Source organism: Phalacrocorax carbo, chromosome 16 (assembly GCF_963921805.1).
Source record: "Phalacrocorax carbo chromosome 16, bPhaCar2.1, whole genome shotgun sequence".
Classification (NCBI taxonomy): domain Eukaryota; kingdom Metazoa; phylum Chordata; class Aves; order Suliformes; family Phalacrocoracidae; genus Phalacrocorax; species Phalacrocorax carbo.
The window spans coordinates 11,448,022-11,469,056 of NC_087528.1; positions in this window are offsets into that span (position 1 = coordinate 11,448,022).

The window sequence follows — 21,035 nt, forward strand, 5'->3', positions numbered from 1 at the left end:
ACGGACCCTGTATCTCTGCAGTTACAGCTGTTTATTACAAATAATTGTGCAGAACTGAGGTCACGGCGATGGCATGAGAGATGGGTGGGTGGGTGGATGGATGGCTATATGTCCCTATCTGAAAATGCTAACAACAGATCCTTCCCGCACAAACATGATTTGTTAATTTAGCTGTGGTAATTTTTAAACAGTAACAAATATTGTTTCACAGACAAGATAGGGGTGGAAGAGTCTGGTAGGGGAGGTTGTTGATACACTTCACAAAAGATAATGAAGGTCACAAGCACTAAACCAGTAAACTAAACAATGAATGTGTAGAGTTGGCTCCGAACTAGGTTGAGACTAGAGTTGTTTTGATACAACAGAGCTCACACAACAGCCTAAAATGTCTGAGACACAAATATTTCTCCCCAGCAGTGGTAAGTCTCGCAGCACCAGATATTATAGGTACAAGAGGTCCAATACAAGGAACACAGAAGATCCCTCTCCATAGCAAGCATTTCCGTGGCACCTTTTATGAAGTGAGATCCAAGAGGAGGTTGGCAGGAATAACAGATACCGGCCCTTGATGAAACTAAGAAGTCAGATGACCCAAAAGGCATGAAACCCCTAGCTCTGCACAGTGCTGCAGGCTCTACAGGGGTTGCTTCCCTTCGCTTCTCCCATTGTTTTTCATCCCTTCATACTTCTTCCGGGGCCCTGCCTGGCCAACCTGAGACAATCTTGCTTTACTGATCTTAATAGTTAATCTTTAATTAAGCCATGGACTGTTTTGGTCATTAATGTAATGTAGCAGGCAGGGAATAAAACCTCATAAAAACTCCATCCTAGCTCTGATAGAGCATGCTGAACCTCAGGGGAGCGCCTCGGGAAATGGGTGCTCCATGGGAACGCCCATGGGAACAAGAGTTCTCCGGAGCCTGACCCACAGCCATGCTTTGGTTTCCCACATCCCTCCTCAGGGAAGGTTTTCCAAGAGCAGGACAGCAGCTAGTCTGGTCAATCTGTGATTATTCAAGTAGGAGGTTTGTTGGGTACTGGCCAAAAGCTTATTGAATATGAACTGCCTCAGAGGACTCTGGGGCAGACCCAAAGCTGAATGTAATTACCGGCTTATTTCTAAATTAATATTTTGTTAGGAGTTTGGGGTAGAATTTACTTTCACCCACCCTCCCTTGCTGCACACACCACTGATCTGGGTTTGTTCAGCTTTGGAGCGTGCTTCAGGTTTTACTGCATGTGTCTGAGATTGTTAAAACCTACGAAAGTTGGGACCGTTTAAAATCAGAGCAAAAAACGGGGAGGAAAAATAGCTGGGAATGGGTGAACGTCATATAAATAGCAGTAAAACTGTTAAATCTATTTGCATTTCACACCCAATAATTTTAGACTCCACCTCGAGAGCCCTGCTTGAAAGTCAGCACTTTTAATTGTCCAGTAAATTTCCTTTCAGACAGCTGCTTCATAAACTGCCATTGCCTGCACAGTGAGAAAAAACAGATAACTGATTTATCTTAGGATGGAGACCAAAATGGCCATTTGTGTGTCACTAGTTCCCCCCTCTGTTTCACTTAAACCAGCGCGTGAGGGCATTTGGTAACAGCTCTGCAATCTGTCCTCAGACGCTGAGCAGCACCAACCTGCACGTCTGAGATGTCACTTGCTCACGGGAACCTGGAGCGGTCCCTGGAAGGCCCATGGCCCACCCTGCCCACCGACCCTGCCAGGAGCTCACTGTGCCCTGCTACACCGGGAAATCACCCTCTGCCAGGCAGGGAATACATAGGCTGTGGAACACACGGCCGTAAAGCGATGGCTGATAATTCAATTAGAGCTCAGGAAAATCTGCTGAGTTATGTCACATCTATTTAGCCTGACGCTGGTTTCTTGGAGGTCTAAAAACATGGCCAAAGGGGAATTAAGGGCTTTTTGGGGTTAGGTTTGGGGTTTATTCTGAGTTCTTTTTTTCTTTTAACTAAAAAAATAAAAGACAAATTTTTAATGGGATTTTGTAGCAGTTGTGGGACTGTTCAATACCCTCAAAAATGAGTGCAAAGAGGACCAGTCTGGTTTGATTTGTACAACAGCTTCAAAGACGATCGGCTCTGGCTACTACTGCTTCTAATGTCCCATTTCAGACTCTTCATGGACTTGTATCTCTTGCTTTTTGTAAGGGTCCATTCTTTCCTCCCTCTTCCTTTTCCTTTCCCTTTCTCATTGTCTTTCTTTGCCATCTCCATCTTTGTCCCTGTTGGAGCAGACTCCTGCACTGCTAAGCACCTCAGGGATCACAGGTTGCCCCAAGTTCTCCGTTATCTAGTGATGAACACCAATAACTGGCCTGTCCAGCAAGGTAAAAATTAGATCTGATCAACAAAAGGAAAGGTGGTGAAATGTGGGCAATAACTTTTTAGTCACTCCAGTGGGAGAGGGGTCATCTGAAATCTCCATGACTTTCGTGAAGATCTCAGGAAGCTTTCTATGCCCAGAATTTGGGGTTGTGATTTGGTTTTTGTTGAATTTCCTCAAACTTTAAAGAAGATTCAGAAGAGCAAATGGAAGTAGTAGCCTTACATCTGATGGGGGATAAATTTCCTTGGTGCCAAGCCTTAGCTTGCCAAAATGGATAAGAAAGTGGGCAATCTTTAGCATCAGGGTCTGAGGGCACAGACTGGTGCTCCCATCCAGCTGCTCCAGCCTCATCCCTCCCCACCCAGCCACAGCCACAGCTACTGCTTTTATTCCACGTTGCTGTATCTTTGGGTGAGTGTGGATGCAGGGTAAAACCTGCTGCTGGGGGCTTGTGGAAAGGCAGAAAAAACTGCATACCAGGGTCCAGGGCGAGGGCATGTAATGGTGAGTCGAGGCCAGTGTAAGTGGCCTCGGTGACCTTCCCAAAGCGAGAAGGGGAAGCGATAGGAAGCAGTGGGATTGGGAGGCCAAAGGCTGGGAGGGAGCTCCTGCAAGGCAGCTTGATGAAGAAAAAAACAGCTGCAGAAGGTGAGGAGAGGAGCCAGAGGGTCGTTGACTGGGTGAGAAAGATCACAATTCAGGGATCCTTCCCCTACCATGGATCTGCTCAAGTTCTCTTTTTGTTGTTTTTTTTTTCTCCATCCAAGCAGGCCAAAAAGAAAAAAAAAGATACATAAAAGAACACTACACCTTTACAGAGCACAGCTGTCCTGCTTCTCCCCAGAGGCTGCCTGGGTGGAAAATCAGCTAAAGGAAAAAAAAGAAAGAAAAAGAGGATCGATACTCATATTCTTGATAAAAACAGCTTGTATGGTCTCCTCTGGTCGTCTTTCCCTGCTGCTGGAGAGAAGAGCTTGCTCCCATGTAAGCACAGAAGCGCGCACATACCTGCACGCATCTGAAGGAGGCCACTGGGACCCTGAGCAGGTCTGTAGGCAGTTTGCTTGTAATCTGTGCGTCTGACCCACCTTTGCCCTGCAGTCATGGGTGCAACAGCAAACTCTGTGTGTGTGTCTATGGTGTTAGTGCTGCCAAGCAGTTTTTTTAAAAAATCTGCTGCTTAATAATTACTGCTTCCTTATTAATTTTAAAAGGTCCTATGTGATTGCAAATAGATTTATTTACCAGCTATTGTTTAGATAGGTACAGTAAAGTAACCACCAGCCTCATCTATTGATGCATGTGCTTTATCATGCATTTAATGGTCTTATTTCTCTGTAATGAATGAGTTCTCCAGTGGGAAATAAATTGAAATGCCAGTTTGGGGATCAATCAGTGCACATATGCAGTCCCTATAATGGGAAGTTCATGTGCTGTAGTGAAGGTATTTTTCTGGAACGGCTTGGCTGCATTTTGTTACCGCAGGTTTTGACTTTTTCAAGAAAGGCATTAGTAGAAAAGGTCAGAGCTGAAAGAAAATTTAATAAAAATATGCATGGCCCTGGGTGATAAAGATGCAGTTTCCCATTTCCTTCAGGGGAAAATAAGTGAAACGCAGTGCCAAAGTGGAGCCTTGTTTGCCCTCAAATAAGAGGAGTCCGGGTCGAGGCTCAGCACTGAGGTCTGTGGAGTCCACTGAAACACTCTGTGTGCTTTAAACCGAGCAGTTGGTCAAATGTCTGCAGGAGCAGGCCACATTTCCAGAATAGCAGCGAAAACAAAATTAGAGGATGGGCCTTCACGACCTGTTGGATGGGCAGCAGATGCGACCTTACTGTGGGCTGGAGATCACGATGAATCCCCCATCCTCCCCTGGACTGGCTGAGGGGCTGCAGTGGGCAGGACTTGGGCAACGTGGCTTTATGTCCAGTGGCTTTATTTCAGGCCTACAGGCCTGATCCAACGTGTTTGAATCGATGAAGTTTCCTTTTTGTCTTCATTGGCTTGCATAGCAGGTCCAGTAGGAGCAGAGCCAGAGGCGTTCGGTATCAACAAGCCAGAGAGAACATCAGTGTGAGTTTGGGTGCCTTTGCCTTCCTTGGGGCTGAGACTTGTCCTTGGGGTAGTGCTCATCCCATGGAGCTAATCTCACCTAGCCTAGGCTTTCTCCAGGGTCAATGAAGAGAAAGCAGCACCAGGAGAGGCAATTCACCTCTCCAGATTATCCCAAATCCCTTCCAATGCCACGGGGGGTGCTGCCAGCCCTCGCCCAGTACCACCCTCACGGCTGGTGAGGAGCACAGGTATTATTGCAAGTGTCAGCTGCGAATGTGGTCTTAATATGAGGAAAGAAAGAACATGTTAAACGTTAATTTGCCATAAAATACGTCTAAGTCCCTTTTTTGCTTTTACAAGGGGTTTTTAACTGGGTAGGCTGAAGTGGTTTGCGGCAATAACGGGTCTGTCGTAGGGGTGATAGATATCACTTTACTGATGGTAAAACAATATGAATCAGGCTTGTCTGCCAGCATGATTACCTAATTGTAGCGGGAGAGTTCAGCAAGGCCACAGCAGTTGCTGTGATTAGACAGAGTCTGTGGGTTATTCCACTCCTGAGCCTTATCACTCAGGTTTCAAGGCTCGGGAGAAATATGTCAGGGCAGCTGTCAGGGATTGAATGAACCGTCCCCAGCAGTGGGCGATTCTCCTTCCAGTGCCGAGGCGAATACCCTTGAAAAGAAATGGAGTATTAAAAAGCGTGGTGCCCGGGAAAGGGAGGGGCGGGAGGAGGATGAATGGTAAGAGCTCTTATTGCGGCTTTGGTAATATTGATCTTGTCATTAATAATGTGATGAACCTTAAGTGAAATTCGAGTGTCGGTGCCAAGGCAGGTTATTTCTGTCATAAACGGCACATCAGGCAACTTGAGAACAGTGATATTAAGAGGGATGGGTAGGAGAGAGGGAGAAGGAGACGGTGTTTGTTGGGAGCCTGTGCTTTGTGGGTGGGAGGGAGATAGTTTCACCTCGGGGCAGGGGTTCAGGGGAAGTTCAGTGCTTCTCCAAACTGGAGAACTCTCAGTGAAATACCTTACCAATTCAAGGACCCTCCTCACTTTCTGACAAGTAATTGCGGCATCCCTTGCAAGGCTGCATGGCGACCTCTCCCTCCTTCATGCTGGGTCCTGAGAGTCTCGTGCAGACTTCCCCACTTCTTCCCATTTGCAACATTTCTCTATTTTATTGTCATTTTCCTTTACTCCTGGGAGTTATTTTCAAATATTACAAAATGAAGAATTTTTTTTTCTTTTCCATCCCTGAAAAATTTTCACGGTTCCTTCTCTTTTGAGAAAAAAAGAACCAACCCAAAACAAACGTAACATTTCTTTTGAAAGCAGTATTTTTTGTCAGTGTAATTCTCTACATACTGAACTGCTTTGTTCCCACGGTGCTAGATGATATTTCTTCAGCCAAGGGCCTGAGAGCTCTTTATTAGGTAAACTGTGACTCCTAAATGGAGATGAGACCTGCCCAGCTAGCAGTGCTGTAAGTCCCCCAGGTCCCCATGGTTGTTTGGATCACTGGGTAACAGAGTCTGCCTTGCAGCGGGGGTAGGGCCAAGCCTAGAGTTTTCTAGTGAAGGGCATAAAGACATACCTGCCCTGTGCCCACAAAAATGAAACCGTCATTCGTTATGTTCCAAATTCACATTTTTCAGCTGTTTAATTTTAGCTTTTATTTGCTGGAAGGGTAGAAGGCCATTATTAGCCCAGGTTTGGGAAATGGGCAATGCAATAAGTTATCTGCTCTAATTGCTGTGCTACTTAACACTTGTGCTAATTTTGGATGTCTTAAAACACATTTGTATTGTTTATAGCCATGCCTTCAGCACCCAGCTGGGGACATGACCTCAGGCTATGGACATCTATTCTGCATCTCCCACAAAATTCTCACCAGCCTTGACAGATCCTGTTAGAATATTTCATACCATTCCTCTGAAAATTAAGCCTTGTTGGGCAAAAGATAAGCAACTGGGGATAAGTAGTCGGGTAGTTAAGAAGACCCTGAGTGGATTTGGTATCTCGGGATACCTCAGGCTTTGCTAGTGGCTGATTACATGAGGGGAACTGAATTCTTTCATGGTATTTTGCTGTTCACTGAAAAATGTGTATGGGTCATTGGCATCCCAAATCTTATGTTTAATCTTTTTTCCCATTGCAAACTTTCCTAAAAGGCCTTTGCTATGCAGCATTTCCCCTTTCTTCCCAAGGTTTTTGGAGGACGTGGGAGACCTCTAGCATTTCAGATGCTTTAAAAATGCACCCTGGACCATGCAGATTATAACCTTAAAATTTCCTTCCTGGAGCTAATTTCTTCTATTTTAGCGTTCAGGGAAGCTACTCAGCTTGCTTTTTTTTCCGGTCTGAATGGAAGGCAGAGAAATGTAGCTTTGTGCTCCAGATTAGATGCTGATAAAATGCAAATAGACTACAGAGGAAATCCTGGCGGGGTCAGGTTCCCTCCTTAGATTGTATCTTTGCAGTGGGTTGCTCAGCATGGTAACTCAATCTTATTTAACAGTTCCCTTCAAACCAAGGTGATGCTATTTTCCAAAGCATTAAAAAGCTGAAGCTAATTACATCTTTATTTGATTAAATATCCAGAACATTGCACATGTATTTCAGGAAATGGCATGACCAGATTTACAAACATAGCACCACATGTGCCGTGTCCACGAAAGCAATTTCATAGTCATTTCTTTGCTGCTTCCAGCTCACTGCCTGTGTTTTCAGCAGGGCTTGGTGAAAAGATGCTACCATGAAATTATCTTTTGTGTTGCTTTCCTCTAGGAAAGCCAAGCAGTCCTAGACATCTGTCTCCTGGATAATGGGTCTCTTTAGAGACCTTTGAGACCAGCAGCCCAGGAGAGGTTTGCAGTGGAGCCTGGCTGGAGAGTATCTGCCAGTGAGGAGGGAAGAGATTGCAGAAAAACAGCCTGGGTGTGGGAATGAAGAGGGACTGTTTCACAGCTAGATGTTGTCCTCTGGGGTAGGGACAGGCGAAGTGCAGCGACCTGCACGTTACCGTTGGGCAGGAATAATGTGGTGGGGGAGGAACAGGGGACAGCAGTGAGCTATGCAAAATGAAGCTGCTACCTCTTAGAACCAGGGCGGTAGATTTGCTATCCCTGAGCTGGATAAAGAGATTGATACCAACAAAATGATGCATGAAGCATCTCCGGAAGCCTAAACTCCTGTTAGGACCGGTCACAGCCCCCTAGTCAGGACAGCAGTGCATGATTCAGACAGTTTCTTGCCCAGAAGATCCAGTCTGTCCCTCCCTATATAAACAGGGCGCATCTAAAACAGAACTCAATGGCAAGTGGTCTGAACTGCCATCTCTTCTTTCCACTCAACGTACTGGCAGCTCTTGATAACAGTTGGTGTGGCCTGGCCACCACCATCCCGAACTTGCGTTCAAGCAGATCTTGATGCATTTCTAAACTTGACACCCCAATGCTTAAGTTTCCCATCACCCTTCAGCAGCCAAAACTGCAGTCAGATATCCCTGTGGGCACAAAAAAAGGGAAGCCGGGATGCGGGAGGTCACATCTCACAGTCCAGTTTGGAAGGGATCAGTCTGTGTTTTGGCACCATCTCTAGCTTTGCCCTTCCAGGTTTCTGGTTGCCCATGGGCATCATCAGGACTCATAAGTCTCCCACATTTCAATCTCTGAGCTGAGCACTCTGAACATCTACAGCCCCAAGTGCTGTGTTGCCGACTGGTGACCAAGTTTCCTCTTCCCCTGGCCTCGCTGCAGCTCGTCCTCTTGCACCTTCTCTGCGTGATGGCCAGGACGCTCGCAGGTCTGCTGCCCCGAGATAGGCTGCCTGTTCATGTGGTGCTTCCAGCGGGAAGCTCAGAAAACCTCTGCAACACTCTCGGCTGCCATGATTTATGCTTTGCTAGCGCTATGACCACCAGCGACATGCTCAGTGGAGGGGAGGAGTGAACAAGCTGTCCTGCCAGGGCTTTGCTAGCACTTCTGGGTACAGTTTGGAGGTTTGCACCATCACCATCATGTCCCTGTGCACGGTGAGCCTTCACAGCCCTGGCAGATAACAAAGGGGCTCTAAGAATCTATAACACACTTTATCAAATGTGCTGGCTTGGCCACAAGCTGCGTGAATAACCCAGTAGCTTCAGTGGGCCTTTGTCCCCCCTCAAATACTGCCGAGACTGCTCTGATTCGGGACTTCTCCCCAGAGAACAAGCAGAGCCCAGGTAGCACTCACTTGATTGCGTGTAATCTAGCAGCCAGGGCTGATGCCTGTCCCTCTGCCCCTCTCGTCCTTTGTCCCATGCTCTTGCATCTCCTCTTAGAGCTGCTTCACTTTGCATGTGCAGCTGAACACCCATGAGCTAAAACACAGGCGAAAAAATCCTTAGCAGGCTGCGCCAGGCATTCACCCGCTGCGACGTAAGCGTGGCTGCACGATTTCCCTTTTTTCCAGCAGACTAAGGCCAAGGTTGACTGATGGTGGTTGTAGCAGTCCTTCAGGAACTGTATTCCTAACCACAGTTCTTTAAAGGCTTTCTGGGGACCTCTAAGGTCTTGGGAAGACAGGAGGCAGCACGCACCACCCCACCTCAGAAAACAGAGTATTTGGGTAAATTGCAGCTTAGAACAATGGGATTTGGCTGCAAGTAGAAATTATATATTTGGCACGAAGGGCTTTGTTGTTCCCACATGGGTATGGGCAACCCCAGCCAGGCAGACAAGGCTGAAAAGGAGCAAGTGATTAAATACAGCCCTGGAAGGTTTACTGCCTTTAATGTAACTCACACTGAGTTATTGTTGTCTGTTACCTGGTTTCTAAGGCTCTACATTTGTCTCATGTTTTAGAACTTCTCCTTCCAGTCTCCAGGGATGGAAAACAGAGAGCTGTGATTCTTGGGCCATCCCTTAATGGCGGGAGGGGATCAAGTGATTCTGGGACTGGGGATTTTCAGAAAAACCACCAAATACTACAAGAATGAGGATAAAAGTCTGAGATGAGCTCTCCCAAGTCTCATAATTTTGATGTTTGCCCCTAGTCTTCAGCTCCTGGAACCTTGCCATTAGGTGAAAACACTAATTTTCATGTTTTTATTACCATCACAGTGGTGGAGACAGACAGCATGTACAGGGCAGGGCCACCTGATACCACCATCCATCCTAAAGCCTGAAGAAATGAACCAATAACATACACACCTGCTGAGGTCTCTATTTAGGACTATTTATAGCCACTCTTACAGGCGGAGCCTGCTCATTTGTGCTCTCCATATTGGCCCCACTGGCCTGTTGCAGCTTTGGTGCGTGTGCTGGGGTGAGCTTTGGGCAGGCACCCATCACAGCCCTTGCCTTGCCATGGAACGGGGTGCTGGTGGGGTGCGTTGCCTCCTCCTCACGGCGAGGCTGCAGGCTCCAGATGTTCAGAGCCGGGATTGCTCTGCAGCCTCCTTCAGTGCTGCAGTCATCAGTGATGAAATTTATCCCCCCACTAGAAACATAAGCAAACATAATTAAATAAATAATATTACCTTTCTCCCTCCCAAGCATTCTCTTACAAAAAAGTCACCACCTTATAAAAAAAGGCAAAAAACCCAACAATTAAAAAAAATCAGATCAGCTGCTCTCTCTGAGCAAAGCTGGTGTTTATTGCCTGGCCAAGGCTGAAAAAAACATTGCCTTTTTTTTAATCAACATGAAAAACGCCCCTACCCTACCCACCAGCTCAGCCTCCGATCCGTGACAGCCCCCTTCCCTCTCCCAAACAGGCAACAGATTTCAATTTAGCTTTGAGCGAGGGAAGCTCAATTGGGTTATTAAATTTCACACACTAATTGACACGCATGCCGTAAAATATAACTTGCACAAACACAATTTATACTAATGACACCGGGGGTGAAGCTTTCTGCTTCCAGTGCCCCTCTCATTCCCCTCTCCCCCAGCTCCCATGGGAACCCGGCTTAATTGCACCTCCAGCGCAGGGGCGGTTAGCAGGGGTGGGAGGTTAAAGAGAAATAAATACTGAAACGTTGATGGGATGTTTCCTGCTTCAGCAGCGGTGGGGCGTGCCGGTTTCGGAGCGTGCTCCTCTCCCCGGTGCCACTGGATGCGCACAGGCGCACCTCCCCGGGCACGCCGCGCTTCGACTTAATAAATCCTTGACGACAACAGATTAACCTCAGACGGGTCCCCTGGCACGAGTTAACCACCGACGTTTTACAGAGAGGTTTCTGCAGGCCTGTTGGAGAGCTTCATTTCCCCGTGACAGACAGGCTGGCCGTCGCCCACCGCTCTCTGCATCATCATCCTCCACCTCCTACTTCTGTTGGGGAAAGCGCAGCAACAGACAAATTTGCACCCAGGGATTTCCCTCCTTGTTGCAGCATTGCAAAGCTTCAGACACAAACCTCCCAGCAAGGGTCTTCCTCCAGTTTCCCGCCACGAGAAGTAACTGGATAACAGTGACTTGACGAAGTGTCCGCAGTGCCCAGTGCAGGCAGGCGGTTGAACCGAGCGGGCAGGGGCGGACGCCGATGAGGCTCCCGGGCGCAGCAGTGCTGCCTCCGCTGCTTCCCCGGAATTGCTTTTCCCACAAAAATTAAAGCACGATCACTTTTCTTTTTATTTCTTCTGGAAGATGTTTTTAAATAATTGATGACATAATCTTAGCAATGCCTAGCAGCGTAGCTGATTCTATTCTGTAGTTGCCCTAACAATTTAGACACTCTTAAAAAAAAAAAATTAATTTTTAATTCAACTTTTCCCAAACATTTCCAAGATGTTCTCATATTTTAAACTCCGTTGTCCAAGTGCAGGGTCCTGCTGGACAACAAGGAATGGAGCTGGCATCCTTAGTGAGGGGATGCTATTACAGTAAGGCCCTATCCCAGTAAGAGATGGGGCTGCACAGCTGATTTTAGATACCTGTTGGAGCTGCATATCTGGGTTAGAGTATGATGTCTTTGCATAAGTCATGCCATCCTTCTGAAGTAAAACTTCAAGTAACTGGCAGAGACATTGTCTATTTTAGTTCTGTCTGAATCACAATGGCAGAATTCAAAACTTGTTGCACATGCCAATGACCAGGGAAAAATGGTGTCACTTTAGCACCTTTCTCCTGCATGTCTTTTCATGCAAAGACCTTTCTGACTATATAGAGAAATAACAGTTTGGAGGGCCAGGGAAGGTACAGGCATACCTCCACACTCTTCATGCCTTCTTGTTCCTGAGCTTTGATGAAAAGAACCCAGGAAGTTATGGCGGGGGTGGATAATCCAAAATATCCAAGCTGGACCTAGCAGTGATTTAAAACTGAAACTTCTACTCAAAAGGAAAAAATATTGGGGTTCTTCATGTCACGAGGCAATACTCAGCATCTAAGGGATGCAAACCCATTGGAGGATGAACATCTCACCATTCCTGTACTGCCATGTGCCTGTTCGCAGCCACCAACCTGGGACAGGTCCAGTAGCAAAGCCAAAACCTGGCTGAGCACCGAGTCCTGCCTGGACACAGCCCCTTTTTCCAGAGGGAGGGACTGAATTCAGCCACACATCCTCTCTTTTGCCCACCCTGGGAGAAGGCAAGGCTCGGACCCCCCTGCCTCAGCCGCTCATTAATGCAGAGCATGGATTTCATTACACTGATTGCTCAATTCTGTTATTAACAAGGCATAAATCTCCACATTACTCGCTTTCAGCCTTTGGGTCACAACCCCTGGGAGAGGTCGGCAGCGGATGCCCAGCCCAGGTCATGGCCCTCAACCCATTACCTGTCCCGTTAGCTGGGGCTGCAGAGATGGGCTGGGGGCCAAATACCGGGGCTGGCTACCCCCCTTTACACCCATTTCCAGCTTTTCCTTGCACACTGCTCTGCTGGAGCTTTTTAGCCTTTCCCAGTCGTGCCTGTGATCCTGGGGTCCCACCATTGCAGTCCTGAGCAGGGTCTCAGGGATGGATGCACAGAAATCGGTCTGGCCACCTTCACCAATATCATGCCTCCCACCCTCAGGGCCTCCAGAGACCTCACTGCTCCTGCAGTGTCCCGGAGGAAACAGGAATTAATACAAACACAGAGAAGCAACAGATACCTGTCACCAGCCTGTTCCATCCTCTTGCTTTTCCTACCAACTTCCTTCTTCCCTGTTGCTGTTTCCCCTTCTTTTGCTCTGAACCCAGCACTAGATCAAGTTATTTAATGTCACCCAGAGATTTTATTATCAGAGGAGGCAGCAAACAGCTACTGAACTTCATGCACTGCTGATATTCCCCTCCAGCCTTGTCCCTCTCAGGCTGAAGAGCCCCCAGCTGCCTGCAGAGCCCATCTCACACCTTGCAGTCCCCACTAGCTCACACCTCGGCTCATTTCATAGGTCGGTGCATCGTTGCTGACAGTATAGACCAGTCCAAGGAGGATCTTGCACTGTAGTCCTGAAAAGGGGAAAATAGTTGAGGCTAGAAAAGGCCTGTTTCCTGCTGCACCAACTCTGAATGTCTTTCAGCAGGTAGAGCTGGGTGTGCTGTGTCACTGGCAGCACTGGCGGCTACCCCCGAGAGCCAGCAAAGACCCATGCAATAGCCATGGCGAGTAACGGCGCGCTATCGCGTCACAGCTGTGAACGGCCCCGCTGCGCCGTGGCATCGGAGTCCCCCCGTTAGCACGGCTGCTCCCACTAAGCACACAAGCTCTACACCACACCTACGCCGCTTTGTCTTTGCAGTTTTTTTGGCACCCAGTGGGGGGAGGAAGGGTAGGAAGACCAGGTGGCATCCGTCCAAAATCGGCAAGCATTTAATTTTTGTCTTTATGGGCATTTTGTCAAGCATAACTGCAGACGGTAACTCTACAAACAGTAATTAACCACAAGCTGTGGGCAATGTTAAAGTGCTTGCCCCCTAACCTGCTGGTACACAGGAAATCTGAGATGCTGCTAATAGGTTTTCAGCAGCTGAGTCCATTTCTGGCCCAAATCTATTTGATATGGCTCTCAGATAACGCTGTTGATTATTTTCCTGAGCACTCACCGAATGCTTCCTGTTGTGTGAGTCTTGACTGCAAGAATAAACAAACAGAAAGATGGGCAGGGAGCTGGTGAAATCGATACCCCGTCCTGTCAGCAGGCGCTGGTGTCAACTAGAAATGCAGTTATGAAGCAGCCTAATTAATTAGCTAAAATGCAAGGCAAGCTGACAGTCCTAATTAAGATGGGGAACGACAGTCTGGAGGCCCCTCGACTGCCCACTCCATTTTCTCAGGGCTTCTAAAATACGGGGGGGATCATCCCTCCTGCCTTACAGGTGGCCAGATGGGAGGGCACGGGGCTCCCCGGATCAATAGCTCATCCCAGCCATGCCCTGCAGCAGCTGCTCCGGAGGAAGGGGAGGCAGGACTGGGTGGTTACAGCAATAACATCCTCCCTCCCCTGCTCTGTCCACAGGGAATTTTTCTCCTTCCCCAGGAGCAAATTTTGATTCATGACTCAAAGCAAGAGGCTCCGGCACCCTTTCCAAAGGGGTCGTCTTCCAAGTCATCCCTCTTTTATAGTTCTGGGTGCTCAAATTACTCCTATAAAGGAGCCATCCAATTTTGTACCACGGTGCTTTCGGTCTTATCTTGTAGCATTTATCACCACAGGGAAAGTGCTACCTGGGAAAGCGTCTGGCCAACAGCTCACCCTCTAAAGTCAGACTCTCGACCTGGATGTCTCTGTGCTGGGATGAGCTCTGGCGCCCAGGCAGGGTGTTACGCTGGGGGGATTGCTGGAATGTGGAGCTGGGTCCCTCCCAGCCCCCAGTCACGGTATGCCAGTGCCTAAGGTGGATCTGAACCGATGCTCTGACCTTGCCCGAGTGTCTTTGTGGCTCTCACCGCTCACACCTGATCCTGCCCCACCAAAGCTGCCAGCAGCATCGTGTACAGGGGCTCACGCCCGACTCCTTAGGGCACAGGATCGGTCCCAGGAGGGGGATGCCTGGCGGGTCTTTTTGACAAACATGTTGTCCGTGCTGATCCTGTTCCATGCTTTCCTTTTAAATACCTTTTTTTTTTTTTTTTTTAAGGTTGCATTTCAAGGGATTACCCTCTGGGGCTGACAGACAGACAGGTCTGTCGGTCTGTCTGCTTAGCACTCTATCTTTTCTGCAAATACCCTTGCTCTATAGCATGTGAGCCCAGGATTAAATGCACAGAAAGAAACAATTCACTGTGACTTGGCCTGTAAAGTCTTTTGAAAGTTAAGTTATGGCTGTTAAATGTTAACACCATATAATGCCTGTCTTTATCGTATCTTTGCAATAAAGTGATGACATGGCCCTATTATGAGCTAGTCACATAGAAGCTCCCAAACCTACAGTATTGTAATGGCATTTAATCTCCTTTCCAAGTGCCTGAGATTTTCACACAGGCTTTGTCTGCAGCGTTTCTCTGGGATCGCTGAGCGCTCACACTCAGGCGAAGACATTTTAAAGAGAAAAGATGAAATCATCAAGTCCACCCCCAGCTGTGAAAGGCCTGGGAAACCTCACACTTTCCCTCAGCCACCACAATGCCGTGCCTGCCTCGCTTCTGCCACGCTACCTGTCCTTTTCCCATCCTCAAGGACAACTGCAAAGTTGCTTATCAGCCTGTAAATCAGCTGTGGCAATAAAACGCTGGCATCCAGAGCAATAGCTTTTGTACTAATGTACTACTTTGCAATTGCTGTGCATATCCAACATATTAATGACACAAATTCATTACAATAAATGAAGACACTGACTGGCTGAGGGCCAGAGTTGACTAAGGACAAAAAAGAAAGAAAAAAAAAAAAAGTTGCTTTTCTCCTGCCAGTTGGCAAGTTTGGGATGCAAAGTTGAATGTGTTGGGTACAGAGAGCTTTAGGCGAGCGATGGGAAGAAGTGACCGCTAGATGAAGTAGCAATGGTGCCAGGGATCTGGGGAGTGAAAAGGGAGGCTGCTTCCCATGTCACCAGTGAGCGGACATGATTTCCAGGTGAAATTAAGGTGGCAAAGGGCTTCAGCCACAGCGTGGTGGATTATGTAAACCTGCTCACAGTTTTCAGGTAAGGAAAACCGGTCATTAACGTGAAGGACTCATTACAACCTGGAGGGGGGGAATTTTGTCAATCTATCGATTTATGTATTGCTCCCTTTGCCTCTACAGATCGATCCATCTCTCTCCACTTACTGATCTAGCTGTGCCTCTGTCACTCCACGTGCTGCTCTTTCCATCGGTGGTCTATTGATCTATGTATTGATGGTGGATACGGCGATTATCGAATACTTCACAGTCTTTACTGCGAGAGACTTAAAAATCTTTATGTTTAGTTTAGCAAAGGAAGTGCGGTGGAATACGTACCAGATCAAAGACAAGACACTTAACACCAAAGGATTGGTTAATTTAGTAACTACAGCCACTGCCTTTTAATTAAAATTAGACCTATTCAAATGAGAAATAAGGCATACATTTTTAAGGATGAGGAAAATTAACCATTGGAACAAGCGATCAAGAGAACTGATCGATTCTGTTGCTTGCAAACAAAATCTTCGTAATTCTGGAAGTGAAATTATCATCAGCTACATAATATCAGGTTAAAAATTGAAGTAACTCTATATTTTATAACCACCGTTCTACCAGGGCTACATCTGGATGTGTGCTCTGCAGCCAGCTGAATGTGGGCTGGTGAATCCAGCCCATGAGTCTGTCATCTACAGAGCATCTGTCCCAGTCACATTTTAGCAACGGGCAATTGCTTAAGAGAGACTCTGGAAATGCATGGTTTGGACTTGGGGCTGGATAAAATGGACCTAGTTTCTGCAGCTTCTTCCTTTCTCTCTTGAAGCGTGTGGCACGGAGTACGCAGCAATGTGATAGGAGGTGTTGCCTGCTCCTGTTGCTCCAGCTTGCAAATGAATTCATGTTGACGAAAGAGAAGCAAATGAAATTAAGACTTAATGAGGGACGTAAGCCAGCATTTTCAGAAGGAACGTCTCACATGGGAAAAACTCATCCACCTGATGTTGCATCAGAAAATGTCTCTACGTGCTCAGTAAGACAGCAGAACTATTTAGTTCTGCAACTTCTGGTTTTGAATAATGTATAGATGGATGACAAAGAAAAGGAGAGCACCGAGCCTGCCCTCAGCCCACCTCCTCCTCCTGGCACAGCAGCTGCCTGAGGTGCGACCACATCCGCTGCAGGGCTCGGAGCTCTCTCTGCCCTTGCTGCTGATGCACCAAAGGTCCTCATGGCAAAGCCTCCTGCCTTCAGGTGACAAAGTGCCCTCCCGCACGCTGCGACAGCAGCCAGGGGAGTTACAGGTTTCTGAGCAGCAGGGCAGCGCAGGAAATGGAAGTCCCCCATAAGGGCCCTAGGCAGGCTTGCCGTGCCACCAAGGGAGGTTATCCCCATGCAGGCTTGCAAAGTCCTGCACGTTACAAAGCTCTGCAACTGTGTATTTTTTTTTACTATGATTGCAGAGAGGAGTCAAACTCCTTGGCTGTTTTTGTTTGGAAACACCTTTTTATACCACCTCCTGATCACAGGTTCTTTTCTTTTGCCAAGGGGAACAAAAATAAGACGTCCCACACTCGGGCAGATGAGCTGTTTCCTGACACAGCTCTGCCGGGGCTCCTGCACCGCGATCCCAAGCACCCATTCATTTAAATACTGCACGGCGAGAGCGGTTGTAGGAGACAGAAAGTTTCTGTTCAGCCCAACAAGGCAATTGAAGGCCTTCCCGGCACAAAACTCCAGCGTGCATTCATGCTTCAGAGGGTCTTCAGAGTTTGCTACAAATTTAGTGGCAAATTCAGCTAGAATGAAGGTTGATTAAAGCTCCTAGATAATTACTCGTTTAGCTGCAGAGCGTGTGCTCGAGGAGAAGTGTTGCAAAGCTTTCTAAAGCCTGGAAAGCCCAGTGACTCAGCCAGAGCTGCCAAGTGAACGGATGTGCCAAGTGGAGCACCGTAATGATATCAGTAACAGTAATTATACAGAGAGGGAAGCAAACACTTACCCCATACAACTGCAAATCTGCTACAGCCTTGTGCAACAGTATCTCTGTGCCTGTGCCTCTAATGGGGGCTTGGCTACTGCTGAATTTACAAGTGGACCCTTTCTTAGGCTCCTGTGTTTAAGTTTACCCTTCCCTCCTCCCTCGCCTCTTGGTTATTGAGCTTCGGGCTTACTGGCGGTGGCTGGCTCTGCTGAGGGCAGTGAAGACCGGTCACTGCGTGAGCTAAGCATCCATCCCCAGGGCTTTAGAAAATAACCTGCTCACGTGCACAGGGCAGGTTGAGAGCTGGGACGCTGAGACAGACTGGTGTGTGGTGGGGATGGCGGCCACGCCGAGTGCCTGCCTCTCCTGCAGCCCTTTGCTGAGGTCGGTGGCTGAATCTACCCCGACCTGGGACCAAGCTCTTTGAAGGGCGATGCTTAAAGCAGGGTTAATTTAGTGTGGAAGCAACCTGCCCTGCATCTGTGCACCCCTAACTTTGGGAGCCCTCAGCTAGCTTCACACAGATTTGGCGAGGTGCTGGGGCATCAGTAAGCATTCAGACCCTACATGTTGGGGTCAAACCAAGGGCTTCCCGGAGGAGTGGAGTCCAGGTTGACATTTCAGCCATCTCTGGAGGATCTCAGCAAGCCAACTGCATGGGGAGGGGCACAGCTCAGACTGGCTCCAGTAGGTATTTTTGCTCTGTAAACAGCCCATTATTTTAAGAATAGCTCCTGATGTGGGGTGCAAAGCGCTCCTAAACTAGCACCCATGCCAACAGCTCATGCATCTGCCATGTTTCAGTGCTTTGGCTCCCCAATATGTCAAGCAAAACAGAGACCAATCTGGCTGCTGGCAGCCCCTTCTCCAAAAAAACCTCATGGCTGCCATCTCAAAGGAAGAACTGCCCTGGTAGTGTGGGATCAGATGGGTGGAGTAATTGTCCTAGGCAGCATGTCATTATCTACAATTTCCAGGCCATCACAAATAGCACTTAGGGTCATTTCTTTCCTATTAGAGTAGAGCTGGGGGATGCAGGGGGCTAAGCCAAGCATCAGGCCAAGCTGCAGACCTCTGAGAGGGGCTGACTCTATTAGCACACAAATTGCAGGCTTTCAAAAGCTGTCTTCTGAAAGGCCCCTAAATACACTCAACTCTAACTAGGTAGTTAAAAATTTTAATCTAGTTGTCACCCAGACAGGCTTGTTTGTACTATGTAAGTTTGTCCACTCGTTAAGTCCCTTATTTGTCTACAAGTCAAACACAAGAGTCGGTTTTGACATTGTATGTTGAGCTGAGTCCTCCTATTTAATTCCCCTCCTCCCCCCAGTCTCCCCCTCCTTTTTCTAAGCTCAACCTCTCTCTAACTGATGAGGTCTTTAATGCCATGCCCAATGCACCGGGATATAAATGCTGCTAAAGTAAAAAGCAGATGAAGTTTCTGGTTATAGAAAAACTACCTGAATGTCATTACCTGCTAAGATAATCGGGCCCATTAGGTAATTTGGCTCCATTCATGGCTCATTATTTTAAGAATAGCTCCTGATGTAGGGGGCAAAGTATCCTTTACCTGTGCTACTGGGGTGATGCATTCTTAAAAATAGCTGGGATGAAACAAAGGCGTGAATATGCAGCAATTTAGGAGCGCAGGGCCCAGGTCCCTGTGCTGAGATTTTTGGGGCGGAGGTTCCCCTAAAACCTGTGGCCTTTTTCAGACCTGAAAAAGATATCCATTGCAGAGTGCATTAGTCCTTTTTGCAGAGTTTCAGCTCCCTTCCTCGACTCTAGGAAGCTGAGAGAGTTAGGTAAAATTAAGCCATGTATTTGCTTGTGAGATGCTCCATACGAGGGGCTGCAGGTCAGGCTGTGGGGAAGAGAAGGTGAGTCCCCAGCAGAGCTTCGGCTTTAGCTGACCATTTGATTCAGTTACTTTTTGGGCACAGACCAACAACACGGGTAGAAGCTGATTTAATTGGGAAGGGGGAAAGCCCAGCCAGGGTAGCTGTTGTTATCAACAGAGCTGTGGTGACTGAACTTCACTAATGACTGGGGTTTCCTTTCCAGGGCTTATTGGAGGCTTCTCAATGAGGCTTCTGTGCTTCCATCGGACCTGGTTTTAGGCTTCCCGCAGAATAAAAGAAGCCTTCCCCTGGTGTAATGAGTGTTTACCCAGAGGTGCTGATACCGTCAGAGTCTGTCACTGCAGGATCAAAACCAGAACTGCACAGCCTCTGATAAAAAGGCCAGATGTGCCACTTTAATTAATGCAATTTGCTAAACACTGGAACAATTAAGTGCAATGCGATAGTGCAGTAATCTTTGGGGCCAGGAAATGCCGTCCCCAAGGCATCCCCAGCTGCTCCAGCTTTCTTTTCTACCCTGCTTTTTTCATAAATTTAGAAACCTAAAGAATTTGCAGGGGAGCCACAACATCAAATAAAGACGGAGGCTGAAGGCATGGAGGTGAACACAAAAGGAGGGTAAGGGACCATGCGCCCGCAGGTGGTTTGGATGGGGATCTGTTATGTGCACAGTGACAGTTCAAATACACCCAGGGGCACACGCACACGTACAACCCGACACAAATACAGCCCCCCGTGAACACCAAGAGACACAAACAAACATGTGTATGGGAGCTGAGACTCTCAAATACCCCAGGCAGAGCAAACACGCAGCCAGGGTGTTGCACGAACACCTTGTAACACATTCCCACACACCTCTAGAACCGAACAGGCGTCAAGGCCAGGCTGAGCACGCACGGTTGCCCCTTCCCCTCCCCAGATATATGGACACCCCCCTCGCTGCCTGTTTCCCCAGCACAGTAGCCTGGGCACGTTCCCTGTTACTTCTGTATAAGTTCATGCAAGAAACAGAAAAGCTCTGAAGTTTCTCTTATAGACACATAAATCCTCTGGGACTTTCCTACTTAAGAACTGGCGGAAGTGAAAAAGAAACACAATAATGAAGGAAAAATGAAGAAGTTTCTTTAAAAGCCCACAGGTTTCAGGGAAAGTGATGGGAAAGACGTGTGATAGATGGGCTAATTTCCCTAACTGACAAGCCAGACAGCTCGACACACGAAAATAATGTTTGGGTTTGATTTGTGTTCTCCCGCCCCCCCACCGTACATAAGCCCAGAATTGTGTGTGTGTGTGTGTGTATGCGCACTTCCAGTAGGCAAGATGTTGCTTTTATATTGTAACGCACACACGAGGCTCCACCATCCCCTAACAAAACTGTCTTGAAAAGGGAAAATGCACCTAGAAAAAGTATTTTGAACAAACTTCTGTTTTTTTCAGGTTTACACTAGCCCAGTTTCCCACCCCTCCCTGAATGCCCACACCATCCAGTTATCGAACAGCTTTACTCCATTTTGGGGGAAAGTTCTTCTATGTCAGAGAAGCAAATAGTGGTTGGGAAAATGGGGGAGGAAATAGTGAATCAAGGATTTCTCCCTAACTTTCACAATAACTGCAAGGCCCGCGTCTCTGGAGCGAGGCAGTCGCAGAGACGGCTGGTACCACTGAGGAGCTGGGTGATGTGGAGACACTCTGAAAATGGGGTCAGTCTCTGCAGTGCTGTGCCAAAGCACCGGGAGGCGAGCTCCTGCAGCACCTCTCCGTGTCCCTCCTC